Raw genomic sequence first — 7,704 nt, forward strand, 5'->3', positions numbered from 1 at the left:
TCAGTGCTGCTTCTCTGTAGCCCAGGTCAGGCGCTTCTGCCGCTGTTTCTGGTTCAAAAGTGGCTTGACCTGGGGAATGCGGCACCTGTAGCCCATTTCCTGTACACGCCTGTGCACGGTGGCTCTGGATGTTTCTACTCTAGACTCAGTCCACTGCTTCCGCAGGTCCCCCAAGGTCTGGAATCGGACCACAATCTTCCTCGGGGTCCGGTCACCTCTTCTCTTTGTGCAGCATTTTTTGCCACACTTTTTCCTTTCCACAGACTTCCCACTGAGGTGCCTTGATATAGCACACTGGGAACAGCCTATTCGTTCAGAAATTTCTTTCTGTGTCTTACCCTCTCGCTTGAGGGTGTCAATGATGGCCTTCTGGACAGGGTCGGGTTGGCAGTCTTATCCATGATTGCGGTTTTGAGTAATGAATCGTGCTGCGTTCCACTCCACTTTAAGACACGCACTTGCAAACTTCCCTAAGCACTTCCCCTTGGGGGAATCCCTGCCACCATTTTGAAGTGCGTTCCACTTCGTGAAGCGTACAAGGGAAGTTTGTATGGGCAGACCCTTGCTCCCTCGATTTTGACCGAGTGAGCGAGTCTACTTCATATGTACACTTCAGGCAGCTTCATATACCACAATGCAACACGATTGTGACGTCACCACATATCACGTTTAATTTACCCCACCAAAAACAACTATAACTATTTTTAAAAACATTTAAAACAACCCAAACACATCCATATACATATAGAATGCTGCATTAAACAATTTCGTAAAGGTAAAAAAAAAATAATATATCAACTCCATAGTGGATTCCAAGTGATCAAGGGCTTAGGGCGTTCCAGTTCAGTCCATTTGCAAAGTTTCCGCCAGTAGTGGGCACTCATGCAACGTAGGCATGACGCACATCCGAGTGAACGAGACGGAGGGAAGTTTGCGAGTGAAGGGCATGACAAAAACGAACTGGAACGCAGCACCAGGCTGGGAGTTTTTAAAAGCCTCAGGAATCTTTTGCAGGTGTTTAGAGTTAATTAGTTGATTCAGATGATTAGGTTAATAGCTCGTTTATAGAACCTTTTCATTATATGCTAATTATTTGAGCTAGGAATTTTGGGTTTTCATGAGCTGTATGCCAAAATCATCAGTATTAAAACAATAAAAGACCTGAAATATTTCAGTTGGTGTGCAATGAATCTAAACTATATGAAAGTTTAATTTTTATTATTACATTATGGAAAATAATGAACTTTTATCACATATGTTAATTTTTGGAGAAGGACCTGTAAGGAGTAGTGAGCACAGTCAACAAACACAAACACTGCAAACCATTGACACACACAAGCGGTGGGCAGCCACTTTTTGCTGCGATGCCTGGGATCGGTGTCTCAGTCATTTCCTGCAGATTTTGAGAATTGAACCCAAAACCTTCAGGTTATAAGTGTGACTCTCTTAACCATTAGGCCCCACAAAAGCTTCAGTTTCAATTCAGTGTAATTGCTTACAGAAAAAAAAAAAAAAAAAAATGCAAAACCAGAATGGTCGTAACTATTCAAAATTTCACCTTGCTCACAGTTTGTCATAACATGAGTCTGAGTAAATATAATTGTTTTTATTTGTCATTTTTGTTCCTTTAAGCAAAGTTCATTTCCATAACACTAGAGGGCATTGCTCTTTTAATTTAAATCTATTAATTCATTGAGACAGTGACAGCTGCCAGTTGGAGTAATGGGTGTGCTGAAAGGTAGAGGCGTGGCGAACGTTGAATTGCCAAAACTAAAACTAACCCCTAACCCAGGGGTGTCCAGTCCTGCTCCTGGAGGGCCACTGTCCTGCAGTTTAGCTTCAATCCCAACAAAACACATCTGAACCAGCTAATCAAGCTATTAGGCATGCTAGAAACTCCCAGGCAGGTGTGTTGAGGCAAGTTGGAGCTAAACACTTTAATAACACTTCTTGCAACAGGCAAGTAGGCTACCTTTTGTTGGTGAGACAGGAGGATAAAACAGCATTACTTTTCATTAGAAGTGCAAGAGCAGTGTTCAGAATATTCTCTTCCTGTTCCAAAACTGGCATCAAATGAATTGCATAATTATCGGAACATTCTCAGATTACGATAATTACACACACATATCAATAGCACTTACTTTCCCAAATTGCATTTAATTGAGAAAATATTTATCCAATTTCCAACTTAATGGAATGGCTTCATTTTTTAAACAGAAAAATCTTTATTCTGCTCAGTAAAGGATCCAAAACTCTCAAATCCCGTTGTTGATCATTTGTGTTGACCTGTTGCAGCTGGTTTGCATGTGTTGGAGTCTGATTCCTCTTGAAGTGTTTTCCAGCTTGTTAAAGAAATGAGAGACAAAACTACAGCACTCTGAAAGAAAAATGCAGACGTTTACGGGACTCTTGTTAAATTACCCACATCAAAATGAAACAGCCTTACGCCAATAATTGGCAGCAGAGTAAGTTTTACAGAAACACTCAGCCTGGAGCAGATAGTGGCTTATGTGTTATGGGGCAGATAGTGGGCTAAAGATGTAAACCAGTGCAATACATGTGATATGGGTAGATTAGGGGTCTGACAGCAGCAGACAGGCAATGTAGACGGTGAGCATACAGGGCAAAATATTAAATATTTATGTGTTGTTGTTGGACATTTTGCATTTGTAAAGTCAGTTGACTTGACTGACATGCGTTGAAGAAAGTCACATTGGGACTGTGCCTAAATGTCCAGCAGACTGAGATCCCACACCTGGGGTTTTAGTATACAGTGACCTGAACTCAGGGCTAATGTGAATGCATCTTGAAGCAAAACAACATAGAGAGAGAGAGAGAGAGAGAGAGAGAGAGAGAGAGAGAGAGAGAGAGAGAGAGAGAGAGAGAGAGAGAGAGAGAGAGAGAGAGAGAGAGAGAGAGAGAGAGAGAGAGAGAGAGAGAGAGAGAGAGAGAGAGAGAGAGAGAGAGAGAGAGAGAGAGAGAGAGAGAGAGAGAGAGAGAGAGAGACCCTCTCATTAGAGAGATTTGCTATTTTGATGATTATGGCTGACAGCTGATGAAAACCCCAAATTCAAAATCTCAGAAAATTTGAAAATGACCTAAAATCAAAAAAGGAAAGAAAAAAAGGCTTTTAAATACAGAAATGTTGGCCCTCGTAAAAGTATAAACATGCATATGTACTGGTTTGGGCCCCTTTTGCATGAATTACTGCCTCAATGCATGGCATGGATACAATCGACATGTGGCACTACTGAGGTGTTATGGAAGACCAGGATGCTTCAATAGTGGCCTTTCTGATATTGTAGCTGGGATGCAATCTTCTGTTAGCCCTTCAGATGTTTTGCCTTCACACATTTTTAAGGAGATTTTTTCAGCTCTTAGTTGTTACTGCTATCATTAATAGTTCGCTAACAAATGGGATGGTACCTACCAAGTTCAAACATGCTACTGTACAGCACTTTGTTGAAAAAGATCAGCACGATGTGAATAACTACAGTCCAATTTCCAAATTGTCTTTTATCTCCAAGGTCTTTGAAAAAGTTCTCTACTCTCAGATTTCTTCATATCTAAGTGCCTTTGATATTTTTGACACATTCCATTCATTATCTTTGCCCCATCAGATCTGACTTCTACCATAGTCCATCAGCTTGGTTCTCTATCCTCAAATGTTCATGACTGTGTCAGGAATCTTGGTGAAATGTTTGATCCCAGCCTGGGTTTTAATAAGCAGATTAGCGCTGTGGTAAAAAGCAGTTTCTTCCAACTGAGATCTATTGCTAAAACTAAGATGATGCTATCAAAGAAAGACCTGTCATTTATGCATTTATTACCTCGAAGCTGGACTATTGTAATTTGTTGTACCTGGGTTTGCCTCATTCAGCTGTAAATCGTTTGCAAATGGTTTAGAACGCAGCAGCCAGACTACTAACTGGCACTAAAAAGCATCAGCACATCACTCCTGTGCTAGCCTCTCTTCATTGGCTACCGGTTAGGTCACGGATTGATAAAAAAAATTAGCTTTTTGTGTTTAAAGCCCTGTTTGCAACTCAGTACATTAGTGATTTTCTTGTTATGCACAATGCCTCAAGATCCATACGCTCTTCGAATCAACTTCTACTTTCTATTCTTTGCGCTCGCTATAAGACTAAAGGTGACCGGGCTTTCTCTGTAGCGGCTCCTCGACTCTGGAACTGTCTTCCTCTTAGTATCAGATCTTCCCCCTCTGTTGCTACTTTTAAAGCATCCTTAAAACTAATTTATATAGTTTATGTTTTAACGGATGGTGTTAATGCTTTCCCATGTATCCTTAATGTTTATATCTAATGTGTAATTCTGTTTTAATCATCTTGTACAGCACATTGGTGAACCTTGGTTGTTTTAAATGTGCTATATAAATCAATAAACTATAAACTAAATTAAATTTCAGCTCTTCTATTCGTTCTCATGTCTCTCATCTTTCTCTTGGCAATGCCTCATAGATTCTCTATGGGGTTCAGATCAGGCGAGTTTTCTGGCAAATCAAGCACAGTAATCCCATAGTCATTGAACCAGGTTTTTGGTACTTTTTGGCAGTGTGGGCAGGCGCCAAGACCTGCTGGAAAATGAAGTCAGCATAAAGCTTGTCTGCGGAAGGAAGCATGATGTGCTCTAAAATGTCATGGTAGACGGCTGCGTTGACTCTGGACTTAATAAAGTACAGTGGACCAACACCAGCCGGTGACATAGCTCCCCAAACCAACACAGACTGCAGAAACTTTACACTGGACTTTAAGCATCTTGGACTGTGTGCCAATCCATTCTTCCTCCAGACTCTGGGACCTTGGTTTCCAAATGAGATACATTTTTCCAAAATTTGCTTTCATCAGAAGAGAGGACTGGCCCTCTGAGCAACAGACCAGTTCTTTCTGACCACATTTGAAGCCCATGTCCAGGATTTGTCTGTGTGAGGTAGCTCTTGATGCAGTAACTCCAGCATCAGTCCACTCCTTATGAAGCTCCCCTACACATTTGAATGGCCTTTTTCTGACAATCTTCTCCAGGCTGCGGTCATCACTGCTGCTTGAGCACCTTTTTCTTCCACACTTTTCCCTTCCACTTAACTTTCTATTAATGTGCTTTGATACAGCTCTTTATAGAACACCCAGCTTCTTTTGCAATTACCTTTTGAGGCTTTCCCCTCCTTGTGGAGGGTGTCAATAATGGTTTTCTGCACAACTGTCAGGTCAGCATTCTTCACCTGAGAGACCATTTAAAGGCCCAGGAACCCTTTGCAGGTGTTTTGGATTAATTAGCGTATTAGAGTGGGAACCTTTGAAACTACAATACTGAACCTTTTCACAATATTCAAATTTTCTGAGATTTTGAATTTGGGGTTTTCGTAAGCTGTAAGCCATAATCATAAAATGTATAACAAATAAAGGCTTGAAATATCTCACGTTGCATGTAATGAGTCTATCTAATATATTAGATTCACCTTTTAATTAGAATTACTGAAATAAATGAACTTTTCCACAACATTCTAATGTATTGAGATGCACCTTTATATACCAATCAGGCATAACATTTTGACCAGGTGAAGTGAACACTGATTATCTCTTCATCATGGCACATGTTAGTGGGTGGGATATATTAGGCAGCAAGTAAACATTTTGTCCTCAAAGTTATTGTGTTAGAAGCAGGAAAAATGGGCAAGCGTAAGTATTTAAGTGAGTTTGACAAGGCTAAGTCAGAGCATCTCCAAAACTACAGCTCTTATGGGCTGTTCCTGATCTGCTTTGGTCAGTATCTATCAAAAGTGATCCAAGAAAGGAAATGTGGTGAACCAGTGACGGGGTCATGAGCGGCCAAGTCTCATTGATGAACGTGAGTGAAGCCTGGCTTGTGTGGTCTGATCAAACAAACTACTATACCTCAAATTGCCTAATAAGTTAAATCTAGTAATACACAGTGCATTGCAGTTTGTTGCATATGGGGCTGCAGATCAGTCAAGGTGCCCATGCTGTCTTCTGTCCACTGCCAGTGGACACGTGATCAGAACTGGACCACGGAGCAATGGAAGAAGGTGGCCTGGTCTGATTAATCACTTTTTATTTTATATTACGTGGATGGCCGTGTGCTTTTCTTACCTGGGAAACACATGGCACCAGGAATCACTATGGGATGAAGGAAAGCCAGTGGAGGCAGTGTGATGCTTTGGGCAATGTTCTGCTGGGAAACCTTGGGTCCTGCCACCAATGTGGATGTTAGTTTGACATTTATCACCTACCTAAGCATTGTTGCAGACCATGTCCACCCCTTTCATGGAAACGGTATTCCCTGGTAAATATGGCATCTTTCAACAGGATAATTAACAGTATAATTTGCACAAAGCAAAATGGTTCAGCAATGGTTTGAGGAGCACAACAACGAGTTTGAGGTGTTGACTCGGCCTCCAAATTCCCCAGAGCTCAATCCAATCGAGCATCTGTGGGATGTGCTGAACAAACAAGTTCAATCTATGGAGGCTCCACCTCACAACTTACAGGACTTAAAGGATCTGCTGCTAACCTCTTGATGCTAGATACCATAGCACACCTTCAGGGTGTCTAATGGAATCCATTCCTCGATGGGTCAGGGCTGTTTTGGCAGCAAAACGGGGACCAAAACAATATTATAATGTCATAATGTTATGCCTGATCGGTGTATATACAGCCTTTGTGTGTGTGTGTGTGTGTGTGTGTGTGTGTGTGTGTGTGTGTGTGTGTGTGTGTGTGTGTGTGTGTGTGTGTGTGTGTGTGTGTGTGTGTGTGTGTGTGTGTGCATGCTCACATTTTATTATAGTACTTCACCTGGTGGTATTTGTTTAATTTGTTAACCACAGAATGGAATGTAATCTGTCTAAATGAGTGAAGGTTCACAATTATTGCCCACGGCAACCCGGAACTTTCCAAAGCCGCCGATGACAACTTTATGATTAGAACTAATTCACTTCTTTGTATCTGCATGTGTTGCGGCTTTCATACAAATGTTCTGAGACTTTACATTGAATTAATCTCAAGGGCAGGAATGTATCATGGACTGTCCTCAACGTGATGGAGACGTTAACACGTATACCGTCTCTGAAGCCCACTAGTTCTCATAAATATATAAACCGAAATTTTACTTGCATTTAAAGCTGCACTGAGAATTACAACATCAGTTTATAGTGTGTTTATTGTTTCACCTGCCATTATAAAGGATCTTTTTTTAATAATGTTTTCATTTGGATAGTGCCAAATTTTGCAATAACGGACAGACACCTGAATGAGAGAAGCTGCCAACAGGATCACAAAAAAAAAAAGGAAAACAAAATGCAATTTACCTGCAGAGGCGTGTCTGCCTGTCAGCAAATATGTGCACAACACACACACACACGTTGTTCGCTGATGAAAAGGGTATTGTCTGGTTTCTGAAAGACAGTGTTGTCTAATGGTTTGTGTTTCCTTGACTCTGTGGAATGAGGCTTGTAGCATTGCCCCACCTTATTACGCTATAGTCTTCCTCGTTAATCTTCCATCTGAATGCACCTGTTTAAGACAAGTAGAAAATTAGGGTACTACTTAACCAATAACAAACCAGGTTTTTTATTTTTTGTTAGTGAACCATCTAAAGCTATGGTAGTCAACCAAGGTCCGGGGCCAACTAGGGTCTCTTAGAAAATTTCCAAGGGGACCTAAAGATGACCAA

Source organism: Pseudorasbora parva, chromosome 17 (assembly GCF_024679245.1).
Source record: "Pseudorasbora parva isolate DD20220531a chromosome 17, ASM2467924v1, whole genome shotgun sequence".
Classification (NCBI taxonomy): Eukaryota; Metazoa; Chordata; class Actinopteri; order Cypriniformes; family Gobionidae; genus Pseudorasbora; species Pseudorasbora parva.